Here is a 9,343-nt window from a genome sequence, read left to right as displayed (position 1 = left end):
AGCCTACGGCACCTGGTATTCCCAGGCGGTCTCCCATCCAGGTACTAACCAGGCCCGACCCTGCTTAGCCTCCGAGATCAGACGAGATCGGGCGCTTTCAGGGTGATGTGGCCGTAGGCGATCTCTAACGGCACGCTCAACCCTCTTGACCTTGGCGGCGCCAAGATGGGAAACGAGGAAAAAAAACAGGGCAAGTCCAGAACTCCCCCAAAAAAAAGAAGCCTACGGCACCTGGTATTCCCAGGCGGTCTCCCATCCAGGTACTAACCAGGCCCGACCCTGCTTAGCCTCCGAGATCAGACGAGATCGGGCGCTTTCAGGGTGATGTGGCCGTAGGCGATCTCTTACGGCACGCTCAACCCTCTTGACTTTGGCGGCACCAAGATGGGAAACGAGGAAAAAAACAGGGCAAGTCCAGAACTCCAAGAAAAAAAGAAGCCTACGGCACCTGGTATTCCCAGGCGGTCTCCCATCCAGGTACTAACCAGGCCCGACCCTGCTTAGCCTCCGAGATCAGACGAGATCGGGCGCTTTCAGGGTGATGTGGCCGTAGGCGATCTCTAACGGCACGCTCAACCCTCTTGACCTTGGAGGCGCCAAGATGGGAAACGAGGAAAAAAAACAGGGCAAGTCCAGAACTCCAAGAAAAAAAGAAGCCTACGGCACCTGGTATTCCCAGGCGGTCTCCCATCCAGGTACTAACCAGGCCCGACCCTGCTTAGCCTCCGAGATCAGACGAGATCGGGCGCTTTCAGGGTGATGTGGCCGTAGGCGATCTCTAAAGGCACGCTCAACCCTCTTGACCTTGGCGGCGCCAAGATGGGAAACGAGGAAAAAAACAGGGCAAGTCCAGAACTCCCCCAAAAAAAAGAAGCCTACGGCACCTGGTATTCCCAGGCGGTCTCCCATCCAGGTACTAACCAGGCCCGACCCTGCTTAGCCACCAAGATCAGACGAGATCGGGCGCTTTCAGGGTGATGTGGCCGTAGGCGATCTCTAACGGCACGCTCAACCCTCTTGACCTTGGCGGCGCCAAGATGGGAAACGAGGAAAAAAAAACAGGGCAAGTCCAGAACTCCCCCAAAAAAAAGAAGCCTACGGCACCTGGTATTCCCAGGCGGTCTCCCATCCAGGTACTAACCAGGCCCGACCCTGCTTAGCCTCCGAGATCAGACGAGATCGGGCGCTTTCAGGGTGATGTGGCCGTTGGCGATCTCTAACGGCACGCTCAACCCTCTTGACCTTGGCGGCGCCAAGATGGGAAACGAGGAAAAAAAACAGGGCAAGTCCAGAACGCCAACCAAAAAAAGAAGCCTACGGCACCTGGTATTCCCAGGCGGTCTCCCATCCAGGTACTAACCAGGCCCGACCCTGCTTAGCCTCCGAGATCAGACGAGATCAGGCGCTTTCAGGGTGATGTGGCCGTAGGCAATCTCTAATGGCACGCTCAACCCTCTTGACCTTGGCGGCGCCAAGATGGGAAACGAGGAAAAAAAACAGGGCAAGTCCAGAAATCCAAGAAAAAAAGAAGCCTACGGCACCTGGTATTCCCAGGCGGTCTCCCATCCAGGTACTAACCAGGCCCGACCCTGCTTAGCCTCCGAGATCAGACGAGATCGGGCGCTTTCAGGGTGATGTGGCCGTAGGCGATCTCTTACGGCACGCTCAACCCTCTTGACTTTGGCGGCACCAAGATGGGAAACGAGGAAAAAAACAGGGCAAGTCCAGAACTCCAAGAAAAAAAGAAGCCTACGGCACCTGGTATTCCCAGGCGGTCTCCCATCCAGGTACTAACCAGGCCCGACCCTGCTTAGCCTCCGAGATCAGACGAGATCGGGCGCTTTCAGGGTGATGTGGCCGTAGGTGATCTCTAACGGCACGCTCAACCCTCTTGACCTTGGCGGCGCCAAGATGGGAAACGAGGAAAAAAAACAGGGCAAGTCCAGAACTCCAAGAAAAAAAGAAGCCTACGGCACCTGGTATTCCCAGGCGGTCTCCCATCCAGGTACTAACCAGGCCCGACCCTGCTTAGCCTCCGAGATCAGACGAGATCGGGCGCTTTCAGGGTGATGTGGCCGTAGGCGATCTCTTACGGCACGCTCAACCCTCTTGACCTTGGCGGCGCCAAGATGGGAAACGAGGAAAAAAACAGGGCAAGTCCAGAACTCCCCCAAAAAAAAGAAGCCTACGGCACCTGGTATTCCCAGGCGGTCTCCCATCCAGGTACTAACAAGGCCCGACCCTGCTTAGCCTCCGAGATCAGACGAGATCAGGCGCTTTCAGGGTGATGTGGCCGTAGGCGATCTCTTACGGCACGCTCAACCCTCTTGACTTTGGCGGCACCAAGATGGGAAACGAGGAAAAAAACAGGGCAAGTCCAGAACTCCAAGAAAAAAAGAAGCCTACGGCACCTGGTATTCCCAGGCGGTCTCCCATCCAGGTACTAACCAGGCCCGACCCTGCTTAGCCTCCGAGATCAGACGAGATCAGGCGCTTTCAGGGTGATGTGGCCGTAGGCGATCTCTAACGGCACGCTCAACCCTCTTGACCTTGGCGGCGCCAAGATGGGAAACGAGGAAAAAAAACAGGGCAAGTCCAGAACTCCAAGAAAAAAAGAAGCCTACGGCACCTGGTATTCCCAGGCGGTCTCCCATCCAGGTACTAACCAGGCCCGACCCTGCTTAGCCTCCGAGATCAGACGAGATCGGGCGCTTTCAGGGTGATGTGGCCGTAGGCGATCTCTTACGGCACGCTCAACCCTCTTGACTTTGGCGGCACCAAGATGGGAAACGAGGAAAAAAACAGGGCAAGTCCAGAACTCCAAGAAAAAAAGAAGCCTACGGCACCTGGTATTCCCAGGCGGTCTCCCATCCAGGTACTAACCAGGCCCGACCCTGCTTAGCCTCCGAGATCAGACGAGATCGGGCGCTTTCAGGGTGATGTGGCCGTAGGCGATCTCTAACGGCACGCTCAACCCTCTTGACCTTGGCGGCGCCAAGATGGGAAACGAGGAAAAAAAACAGGGCAAGTCCAGAACTCCAAGAAAAAAAGAAGCCTACGGCACCTGGTATTCCCAGGCGGTCTCCCATCCAGGTACTAACCAGGCCCGACCCTGCTTAGCCTCCGAGATCAGACGAGATCGGGCGCTTTCAGGGTGAAGTGGCCATAGGCGATCTCTAACGGCACGCTCAACCCTCTTGACCTTGGCGGCGCCAAGATGGGAAACGAGGAAAAAAACAGGGCAAGTCCAGAACTCCCCCAAAAAAAAGAAGCCTACGGCACCTGGTATTCCCAGGCGGTCTCCCATCCAGGTACTAACCAGGCCCGACCCTGCTTAGCCTCCGAGATCAGACGAGATCGGGCGCTTTCAGGGTGATGTGGCCGTAGGCGATCTCTAACGGCACGCTCAACCCTCTTGACCTTGGCGGCGCCAAGATGGGAAACGAGGAAAAAAAACAGGGCAAGTCCAGAAATCCAAGAAAAAAAGAAGCCTACGGCACCTGGTATTCCCAGGCGGTCTCCCATCCAGGTACTAACCAGGCCCGACCCTGCTTAGCCTCCGAGATCAGACGAGATCGGGTGCTTTCAGGGTGATGTGGCCGTAGGCGATCTCTAACGGCACGCTCAACCCTCTTGACCTTGGCGGCGCCAAGATGGGAAACGAGGAAAAAAAACAGGGCAAGTCCAGAACGCCCCCCAAAAAAAGAAGCCTACGGCACCTGGTATTCCCAGGCGGTCTCCCATCCAGGTACTAACCAGGCCCGACCCTGCTTAGCCTCCGAGATCAGACGAGATCGGGCGCTTTCAGGGTGATGTGGCTGTAGGCGATCTCTAACGGCACGCTCAACCCTCTTGACCTTGGCGGCGCCAAGATGGGAAACGAGGAAAAAAAACAGGGCAAGTCCAGAACTCCAAGAAAAAAAGAAGCCTACGGCACCTGGTATTCCCAGGCGGTCTCCCATCCAGGTACTAACCAGGCCCGACCCTGCTTAGCCTCCGAGATCAGACGAGATCGGGCGCTTTCAGGGTGATGTGGCCGTAGGCGATCTCTAACGGCACGCTCAACCCTCTTGACCTTGGCGGCGCCAAGATGGGAAACGAGGAAAAAAAACAGGGCAAGTCCAGAACTCCAAGAAAAAAAGAAGCCTACGGCACCTGGTATTCCCAGGCGGTCTCCCATCCAGGTACTAACCAGGCCCGACCCTGCTTAGCCTCCGAGATCAGACGAGATCGGGCGCTTTCAGGGTGATGTGGCCGTAGGCGATCTCTTACGGCACGCTCAACCCTCTTGACTTTGGCGGCACCAAGATGGGAAACGAGGAAAAAAACAGGGCAAGTCCAGAACTCCAAGAAAAAAAGAAGCCTACGGCACCTGGTATTCCCAGGCGGTCTCCCATCCAGGTACTAACCAGGCCCGACCCTGCTTAGCCTCCGAGATCAGACGAGATCGGGCGCTTTCAGGGTGATGTGGCCGTAGGCAATCTCTAATGGCACGCTCAACCCTCTTGACCTTGGCGGCGCCAAGATGGGAAACGAGGAAAAAAAAAAGGGCAAGTCCAGAACTCCCCCAAAAAAAAGAAGCCTACGGCACCTGGTATTCCCAGGCGGTCTCCCATCCAGGTACTAACCAGGCCCGACCCTGCTTAGCCTCCGAGATCAGACGAGATCGGGCGCTTTCAGGGTGATGTGGCCGTAGGTGATCTCTAACGGCACACTCAACCCTCTTGACCTTGGCGGCGCCAAGATGGGAAACGAGGAAAAAAACAGGGCAAGTCCAGAACTCCCCCAAAAAAAAGAAGCCTACGGCACCTGGTATTCCCAGGCGGTCTCCCATCCAGGTACTAACCAGGCCCGACCCTGCTTAGCCTCCGAGATCAGACGAGATCGGGCGCTTTCAGGGTGATGTGGCCGTAGGCGATCTTTTACGGCACGCTCAACCCTCTTGACTTTGGCGGCACCAAGATGGGAAACGAGGAAAAAAACAGGGCAAGTCCAGAACTCCAAGAAAAAAAGAAGCCTACGGCACCTGGTATTCCCAGGCGGTCTCCCATCCAGGTACTAACCAGGCCCGACCCTGCTTAGCCTCCGAGATCAGACGAGATCGGGCGCTTTCAGGGTGATGTGGCCGTAGGAGATCTCTAACGGCACGCTCAACCCTCTTGACCTTGGCGGCGCCAAGATGGGAAACGAGGAAAAAAAACAGGGCAAGTCCAGAAATCCAAGTAAAAAAGAAGCCTACGGCACCTGGTATTCCCAAGCGGTCTCCCATCCAGGTACTAACCAGGCCCGACCCTGCTTAGCCTCCGAGATCAGACGAGATCGGGCGCTTTCAGGGTGATGTGGCCGTAGGCGATCTCTTACGGCACGCTCAACCCTCTTGACTTTGGCGGCACCAAGATGGGAAACGAGGAAAAAAACAGGGCAAGTCCAGAACTCCAAGAAAAAAAGAAGCCTACGGCACCTGGTATTCCCAGGCGGTCTCCCATCCAGGTACTAACCAGGCCCGACGCTGCTTAGCCTCCGAGATCAGACGAGATCGGACGCTTTCAGGGTGATGTGGCCGTAGGCGATCTCTAACGGCACGCTCAACCCTCTTGACCTTGGCGGCGCCAAGATGGGAAACGAGGAAAAAAAACAGGGCAAGTCCAGAAATCCAAGAAAAAAAGAAGCCTACGGCACCTGGTATTCCCAGGCGGTCTCCCATCCAGGTACTAACCAGGCCCGACCCTGCTTAGCCTCCGAGATCAGACGAGATCGGGCGCTTTCAGGGTGATGTGGCCGTAGGCGATCTCTAACGGCACGCTCAACCCTCTTGACCTTGGCGGCGCCAAGATGGGAAACGAGGAAAAAAAACAGGGCAAGTCCAGAACGCCCCCCAAAAAAAGAAGCCTACGGCACCTGGTATTCCCAGGCGGTCTCCCATCCAGGTACTAACCAGGCCCGACCCTGCTTAGCCTCCGAGATCAGACGAGATCGGGCGCTTTCAGGGTGATGTGGCCGTAGGCGATCTCTTACGGCACGCTCAACCCTCTTGACTTTGGCGGCACCAAGATGGGAAACGAGGAAAAAAACAGGGCAAGTCCAGAAATCCAAGTAAAAAAAAAGCCTACGGCACCTGGTATTCCCAGGCGGTCTCCCATCCAGGTACTAACCAGGCCCGACCCTGCTTAGCCTCCGAGATCAGACGAGATCGGGCGCTTTCAGGGTGATGTGGCCGTAGGCGATCTCTTACGGCACGCTCAACCCTCTTGACTTTGGCGGCACCAAGATGGGAAACGAGGAAAAAAACAGGGCAAGTCCAGAACTCCAAGAAAAAAAGAAGCCTACGGCACCTGGTATTCCCAGGCGGTCTCCCATCCAGGTACTAACCAGGCCCGACGCTGCTTAGCCTCCGAGATCAGACGAGATCGGACGCTTTCAGGGTGATGTGGCCGTAGGCGATCTCTAACGGCACGCTCAACCCTCTTGACCTTGGCGGCGCCAAGATGGGAAACGAGGAAAAAAAACAGGGCAAGTCCAGAAATCCAAGAAAAAAAGAAGCCTACGGCACCTGGTATTCCCAGGCGGTCTCCCATCCAGGTACTAACCAGGCCCGACCCTGCTTAGCCTCCGAGATCAGACGAGATCGGGCGCTTTCAGGGTGAAGTGGCCGTAGGCGATCTCTAACGGCACGCTCAACCCTCTTGACCTTGGCGGCGCCAAGATGGGAAACGAGGAAAAAAAACAGGGCAAGTCCAGAACGCCCCCCAAAAAAAGAAGCCTACGGCACCTGGTATTCCCAGGCGGTCTCCCATCCAGGTACTAACCAGGCCCGACCCTGCTTAGCCTCCGAGATCAGACGAGATCGGGCGCTTTCAGGGTGATGTGGCCGTAGGCGATCTCTAACGGCACGCTCAACCCTCTTGACCTTGGCGGCGCCAAGATGGGAAACGAGGAAAAAAAACAGGGCAAGTCCAGAACTCCCCCAAAAAAAAGAAGCCTACGGCACCTGGTATTCCCAGGCGGTCTCCCATCCAGGTACTAACCATGCCCGACCCTGCTTAGCCTCCGAGATCAGACGAGATCGGGCGCTTTCAGGGTGATGTTGCCGTAGGCGATCTCTAATGGCACGCTCAACCCTCTTGACCTTGGCGGCGCCAAGATGGGAAACGAGGAAAAAAACAGGGCAAGTCCAGAACTCCCCCAAAAAAAAGAAGCCTACGGCACCTGGTATTCCCAGGCGGTCTCCCATCCTGGTACTAACCAGGCCCGACCCTGCTTAGCTTCTGAGATCAGACGAGATCGGGCGCTTTCAGGGTGATGTGGCCGTAGGCGATCTCTTACGGCACGCTCAACCCTCTTGACTTTGGCGGCACCAAGATGGGAAACGAGGAAAAAAACAGGGCAAGTCCAGAACTCCAAGAAAAAAAGAAGCCTACGGCACCTGGTATTCCCAGGCGGTCTCCCATCCAGGTACTAACCAGGCCCGACCCTGCTTAGCCTCCGAGATCAGACGAGATCGGGTGCTTTCTGGGTGATGTGGCCGTAGGCGATCTCTAACGGCACGCTCAACCCTCTTGACCTTGGCGGCGCCAAGATGGGAAACGAGGAAAAAAAACAGGGCAAGTCCAGAAATCCAAGAAAAAAAGAAGCCTACGGCACCTGGTATTCCCAGGCGGTCTCCCATCCAGGTACTAACCAGGCCCGACCCTGCTTAGCCTCCGAGATCAGACGAGATCGGGCGCTTTCAGGGTGATGTGGCCGTAGGCGATCTATAACGGCACGCTCAACCCTCTTGACCTTGGCGGCGCCAAGATGGGAAACGAGGAAAAAAAACAGGGCAAGTCCAGAACGCCCCCCAAAAAAAGAAGCCTACGGCAGCTGGTATTCCCAGGCGGTCTCCCATCCAGGTACAAACCAGGCCCGACCCTGCTTAGCCTCCGAGATCAGACGAGATCGGGCGCTTTCAGGGTGATGTGGCCGTAGGCGATCTCTAACGGCACGCTCAACCCTCTTGACCTTGGCGGCGCCAAGATGGGAAACGAGGAAAAAAAACAGGGCAAGTCCAGAACTCCCCCAAAAAAAAGAAGCCTACGGCACCTGGTATTCCCAGGCGGTCTCCCATCCAGGTACTAACCAGGCCCGACCCTGCTTAGCCTCCGAGATCAGACGAGATCGGGCGCTTTCAGGGTGATGTGGCCGTAGGCGATCTCTAACGGCACGCTCAACCCTCTTGACCTTGGCGGCGCCAAGATGGGAAACGAGGAAAAAAACAGGGCAAGTCCAGAACTCCCCCAAAAAAAAGAAGCCTACGGCACCCGGTATTCCCAGGCGGTCTCCCATCCAGGTACTAACCAGGCCCGACCCTGCTTAGCTTCTGAGATCAGACGAGATCGGGCGCTTTCAGGGTGATGTGGCCGTAGGCGATCTCTTACCGCACGCTCAACCCTCTTGACTTTGGCGGCACCAAGATGGGAAACGAGGAAAAAAACAGGGCAAGTCCAGAACTCCAAGAAAAAAAGAAGCCTACGGCACCTGGTATTCCCAGGCGGTCTCCCATCCAGGTACTAACCAGGCCCGACCCTGCTTAGCCTCCGAGATCAGACGAGATCGGGCGCTTTCAGGGTGATGTGGCCGTAGGCGATCTCTAACGGCACGCTCAACCCTCTTGACCTTGGCGGCGCCAAGATGGGAAACGAGGAAAAAAAACAGGGCAAGTCCAGAAATCCAAGAAAAAAAGAAGCCTACGGCACCTGGTATTCCCAGGCGGTCTCCCATCCAGGTACTAACCAGGCCCGACCCTGCTTAGCCTCCGAGATCAGACGAGATCGGGTGCTTTCAGGGTGATGTGGCCGTAGGCGATCTCTAACGGCACGCTCAACCCTCTTGACCTTGGCGGCGCCAAGATGGGAAACGAGGAAAAAAAACAGGGCAAGTCCAGAACGCCCCCCAAAAAAAGAAGCCTACGGCAGCTGGTATTCCCAGGCGGTCTCCCATCCAGGTACTAACCAGGCCCGACCCTGCTTAGCCTCCGAGATCAGACGAGATCGGGCGCTTTCAGGGTGATGTGGCCGTAGGCGATCTCTAACGGCACGCTCAACCCTCTTGACCTTGGCGGCGCCAAGATGGGAAACGAGGAAAAAAAACAGGGCAAGTCCAGAACTCCCCCAAAAAAAAGAAGCCTACGGCACCTGGTATTCCCAGGCGGTCTCCCATCCAGGTACTAATCAGGCCCGACCCTGCTTAGCCTCCGAGATCAGACGAGATCGGGCGCTTTCAGGGTGATGTGGCCGTAGGCGATCTCTAACGGCACGCTCAACCCTCTTGACCTTGGCGGCGCCAAGATGGGAAACGAGGAAAAAAA

At 56.3% G+C, this 9,343-nt stretch overlaps 43 non-coding genes across 43 annotated transcripts; all 43 read right to left on the bottom strand.

Moving 5' to 3' along the window:
- LOC141119259 (5S ribosomal RNA) lies at positions 1-119 on the bottom strand. The gene has a single exon (XR_012238604.1). It is a non-coding gene; the product is annotated as a 5S ribosomal RNA (ribosomal RNA).
- A 100-nt stretch (positions 120-219) lies between these two features.
- LOC141119248 (5S ribosomal RNA) lies at positions 220-338 on the bottom strand. Its single transcript, XR_012238593.1, has one exon. It is a non-coding gene; the product is annotated as a 5S ribosomal RNA (ribosomal RNA).
- A 98-nt stretch (positions 339-436) lies between these two features.
- Positions 437-555, bottom strand: LOC141119236 (5S ribosomal RNA). The gene has a single exon (XR_012238582.1). It is a non-coding gene; the product is annotated as a 5S ribosomal RNA (ribosomal RNA).
- A 99-nt stretch (positions 556-654) lies between these two features.
- LOC141119225 (5S ribosomal RNA) lies at positions 655-773 on the bottom strand. Its single transcript, XR_012238571.1, has one exon. It is a non-coding gene; the product is annotated as a 5S ribosomal RNA (ribosomal RNA).
- Positions 774-872: 99 nt separating this feature from the next.
- On the bottom strand, positions 873-991 carry LOC141120460 (5S ribosomal RNA). The gene has a single exon (XR_012239780.1). It is a non-coding gene; the product is annotated as a 5S ribosomal RNA (ribosomal RNA).
- A 101-nt stretch (positions 992-1,092) lies between these two features.
- LOC141120082 (5S ribosomal RNA) lies at positions 1,093-1,211 on the bottom strand. The gene has a single exon (XR_012239413.1). It is a non-coding gene; the product is annotated as a 5S ribosomal RNA (ribosomal RNA).
- A 100-nt stretch (positions 1,212-1,311) lies between these two features.
- On the bottom strand, positions 1,312-1,430 carry LOC141120087 (5S ribosomal RNA). Its single transcript, XR_012239418.1, has one exon. It is a non-coding gene; the product is annotated as a 5S ribosomal RNA (ribosomal RNA).
- A 99-nt stretch (positions 1,431-1,529) lies between these two features.
- LOC141119213 (5S ribosomal RNA) lies at positions 1,530-1,648 on the bottom strand. The gene has a single exon (XR_012238560.1). It is a non-coding gene; the product is annotated as a 5S ribosomal RNA (ribosomal RNA).
- Positions 1,649-1,746: 98 nt separating this feature from the next.
- LOC141120130 (5S ribosomal RNA) lies at positions 1,747-1,865 on the bottom strand. Its single transcript, XR_012239458.1, has one exon. It is a non-coding gene; the product is annotated as a 5S ribosomal RNA (ribosomal RNA).
- A 99-nt stretch (positions 1,866-1,964) lies between these two features.
- Positions 1,965-2,083, bottom strand: LOC141119201 (5S ribosomal RNA). Its single transcript, XR_012238549.1, has one exon. It is a non-coding gene; the product is annotated as a 5S ribosomal RNA (ribosomal RNA).
- A 99-nt stretch (positions 2,084-2,182) lies between these two features.
- Positions 2,183-2,301, bottom strand: LOC141120540 (5S ribosomal RNA). Its single transcript, XR_012239856.1, has one exon. It is a non-coding gene; the product is annotated as a 5S ribosomal RNA (ribosomal RNA).
- Positions 2,302-2,399: 98 nt separating this feature from the next.
- Positions 2,400-2,518, bottom strand: LOC141120086 (5S ribosomal RNA). Its single transcript, XR_012239417.1, has one exon. It is a non-coding gene; the product is annotated as a 5S ribosomal RNA (ribosomal RNA).
- Positions 2,519-2,617: 99 nt separating this feature from the next.
- Positions 2,618-2,736, bottom strand: LOC141119189 (5S ribosomal RNA). Its single transcript, XR_012238538.1, has one exon. It is a non-coding gene; the product is annotated as a 5S ribosomal RNA (ribosomal RNA).
- Positions 2,737-2,834: 98 nt separating this feature from the next.
- LOC141119177 (5S ribosomal RNA) lies at positions 2,835-2,953 on the bottom strand. Its single transcript, XR_012238526.1, has one exon. It is a non-coding gene; the product is annotated as a 5S ribosomal RNA (ribosomal RNA).
- Positions 2,954-3,052: 99 nt separating this feature from the next.
- LOC141120333 (5S ribosomal RNA) lies at positions 3,053-3,171 on the bottom strand. Its single transcript, XR_012239657.1, has one exon. It is a non-coding gene; the product is annotated as a 5S ribosomal RNA (ribosomal RNA).
- A 99-nt stretch (positions 3,172-3,270) lies between these two features.
- On the bottom strand, positions 3,271-3,389 carry LOC141119165 (5S ribosomal RNA). The gene has a single exon (XR_012238515.1). It is a non-coding gene; the product is annotated as a 5S ribosomal RNA (ribosomal RNA).
- Positions 3,390-3,488: 99 nt separating this feature from the next.
- On the bottom strand, positions 3,489-3,607 carry LOC141118462 (5S ribosomal RNA). The gene has a single exon (XR_012237836.1). It is a non-coding gene; the product is annotated as a 5S ribosomal RNA (ribosomal RNA).
- Positions 3,608-3,707: 100 nt separating this feature from the next.
- Positions 3,708-3,826, bottom strand: LOC141120384 (5S ribosomal RNA). Its single transcript, XR_012239706.1, has one exon. It is a non-coding gene; the product is annotated as a 5S ribosomal RNA (ribosomal RNA).
- Positions 3,827-3,925: 99 nt separating this feature from the next.
- LOC141119153 (5S ribosomal RNA) lies at positions 3,926-4,044 on the bottom strand. The gene has a single exon (XR_012238503.1). It is a non-coding gene; the product is annotated as a 5S ribosomal RNA (ribosomal RNA).
- A 99-nt stretch (positions 4,045-4,143) lies between these two features.
- LOC141119141 (5S ribosomal RNA) lies at positions 4,144-4,262 on the bottom strand. The gene has a single exon (XR_012238492.1). It is a non-coding gene; the product is annotated as a 5S ribosomal RNA (ribosomal RNA).
- Positions 4,263-4,360: 98 nt separating this feature from the next.
- On the bottom strand, positions 4,361-4,479 carry LOC141119130 (5S ribosomal RNA). Its single transcript, XR_012238481.1, has one exon. It is a non-coding gene; the product is annotated as a 5S ribosomal RNA (ribosomal RNA).
- A 100-nt stretch (positions 4,480-4,579) lies between these two features.
- On the bottom strand, positions 4,580-4,698 carry LOC141120128 (5S ribosomal RNA). Its single transcript, XR_012239457.1, has one exon. It is a non-coding gene; the product is annotated as a 5S ribosomal RNA (ribosomal RNA).
- Positions 4,699-4,797: 99 nt separating this feature from the next.
- Positions 4,798-4,916, bottom strand: LOC141119119 (5S ribosomal RNA). Its single transcript, XR_012238470.1, has one exon. It is a non-coding gene; the product is annotated as a 5S ribosomal RNA (ribosomal RNA).
- Positions 4,917-5,014: 98 nt separating this feature from the next.
- On the bottom strand, positions 5,015-5,133 carry LOC141120107 (5S ribosomal RNA). The gene has a single exon (XR_012239437.1). It is a non-coding gene; the product is annotated as a 5S ribosomal RNA (ribosomal RNA).
- A 99-nt stretch (positions 5,134-5,232) lies between these two features.
- Positions 5,233-5,351, bottom strand: LOC141119892 (5S ribosomal RNA). Its single transcript, XR_012239225.1, has one exon. It is a non-coding gene; the product is annotated as a 5S ribosomal RNA (ribosomal RNA).
- A 98-nt stretch (positions 5,352-5,449) lies between these two features.
- On the bottom strand, positions 5,450-5,568 carry LOC141120539 (5S ribosomal RNA). The gene has a single exon (XR_012239855.1). It is a non-coding gene; the product is annotated as a 5S ribosomal RNA (ribosomal RNA).
- A 99-nt stretch (positions 5,569-5,667) lies between these two features.
- LOC141119108 (5S ribosomal RNA) lies at positions 5,668-5,786 on the bottom strand. Its single transcript, XR_012238459.1, has one exon. It is a non-coding gene; the product is annotated as a 5S ribosomal RNA (ribosomal RNA).
- Positions 5,787-5,886: 100 nt separating this feature from the next.
- On the bottom strand, positions 5,887-6,005 carry LOC141119096 (5S ribosomal RNA). The gene has a single exon (XR_012238447.1). It is a non-coding gene; the product is annotated as a 5S ribosomal RNA (ribosomal RNA).
- A 98-nt stretch (positions 6,006-6,103) lies between these two features.
- On the bottom strand, positions 6,104-6,222 carry LOC141119084 (5S ribosomal RNA). The gene has a single exon (XR_012238435.1). It is a non-coding gene; the product is annotated as a 5S ribosomal RNA (ribosomal RNA).
- Positions 6,223-6,320: 98 nt separating this feature from the next.
- LOC141120538 (5S ribosomal RNA) lies at positions 6,321-6,439 on the bottom strand. The gene has a single exon (XR_012239854.1). It is a non-coding gene; the product is annotated as a 5S ribosomal RNA (ribosomal RNA).
- A 99-nt stretch (positions 6,440-6,538) lies between these two features.
- On the bottom strand, positions 6,539-6,657 carry LOC141120105 (5S ribosomal RNA). Its single transcript, XR_012239435.1, has one exon. It is a non-coding gene; the product is annotated as a 5S ribosomal RNA (ribosomal RNA).
- A 100-nt stretch (positions 6,658-6,757) lies between these two features.
- Positions 6,758-6,876, bottom strand: LOC141119072 (5S ribosomal RNA). The gene has a single exon (XR_012238424.1). It is a non-coding gene; the product is annotated as a 5S ribosomal RNA (ribosomal RNA).
- Positions 6,877-6,976: 100 nt separating this feature from the next.
- On the bottom strand, positions 6,977-7,095 carry LOC141120519 (5S ribosomal RNA). Its single transcript, XR_012239835.1, has one exon. It is a non-coding gene; the product is annotated as a 5S ribosomal RNA (ribosomal RNA).
- Positions 7,096-7,194: 99 nt separating this feature from the next.
- LOC141119869 (5S ribosomal RNA) lies at positions 7,195-7,313 on the bottom strand. Its single transcript, XR_012239203.1, has one exon. It is a non-coding gene; the product is annotated as a 5S ribosomal RNA (ribosomal RNA).
- A 98-nt stretch (positions 7,314-7,411) lies between these two features.
- On the bottom strand, positions 7,412-7,530 carry LOC141120017 (5S ribosomal RNA). The gene has a single exon (XR_012239350.1). It is a non-coding gene; the product is annotated as a 5S ribosomal RNA (ribosomal RNA).
- A 99-nt stretch (positions 7,531-7,629) lies between these two features.
- LOC141119060 (5S ribosomal RNA) lies at positions 7,630-7,748 on the bottom strand. The gene has a single exon (XR_012238413.1). It is a non-coding gene; the product is annotated as a 5S ribosomal RNA (ribosomal RNA).
- Positions 7,749-7,848: 100 nt separating this feature from the next.
- LOC141120564 (5S ribosomal RNA) lies at positions 7,849-7,967 on the bottom strand. The gene has a single exon (XR_012239879.1). It is a non-coding gene; the product is annotated as a 5S ribosomal RNA (ribosomal RNA).
- Positions 7,968-8,067: 100 nt separating this feature from the next.
- Positions 8,068-8,186, bottom strand: LOC141119048 (5S ribosomal RNA). Its single transcript, XR_012238402.1, has one exon. It is a non-coding gene; the product is annotated as a 5S ribosomal RNA (ribosomal RNA).
- Positions 8,187-8,285: 99 nt separating this feature from the next.
- LOC141120012 (5S ribosomal RNA) lies at positions 8,286-8,404 on the bottom strand. The gene has a single exon (XR_012239345.1). It is a non-coding gene; the product is annotated as a 5S ribosomal RNA (ribosomal RNA).
- Positions 8,405-8,502: 98 nt separating this feature from the next.
- Positions 8,503-8,621, bottom strand: LOC141119036 (5S ribosomal RNA). Its single transcript, XR_012238390.1, has one exon. It is a non-coding gene; the product is annotated as a 5S ribosomal RNA (ribosomal RNA).
- Positions 8,622-8,720: 99 nt separating this feature from the next.
- LOC141118346 (5S ribosomal RNA) lies at positions 8,721-8,839 on the bottom strand. The gene has a single exon (XR_012237724.1). It is a non-coding gene; the product is annotated as a 5S ribosomal RNA (ribosomal RNA).
- Positions 8,840-8,939: 100 nt separating this feature from the next.
- Positions 8,940-9,058, bottom strand: LOC141120507 (5S ribosomal RNA). Its single transcript, XR_012239824.1, has one exon. It is a non-coding gene; the product is annotated as a 5S ribosomal RNA (ribosomal RNA).
- Positions 9,059-9,158: 100 nt separating this feature from the next.
- On the bottom strand, positions 9,159-9,277 carry LOC141119901 (5S ribosomal RNA). Its single transcript, XR_012239234.1, has one exon. It is a non-coding gene; the product is annotated as a 5S ribosomal RNA (ribosomal RNA).
- Positions 9,278-9,343: the final 66 nt, after the last annotated feature.

Source organism: Aquarana catesbeiana, linkage group LG13, assembly GCF_042186555.1.
Source record: "Aquarana catesbeiana isolate 2022-GZ linkage group LG13, ASM4218655v1, whole genome shotgun sequence".
Lineage (NCBI taxonomy): Eukaryota > Metazoa > Chordata > Amphibia > Anura > Ranidae > Aquarana > Aquarana catesbeiana.
This window is presented reverse-complemented; position numbering and strand designations above follow the sequence as displayed.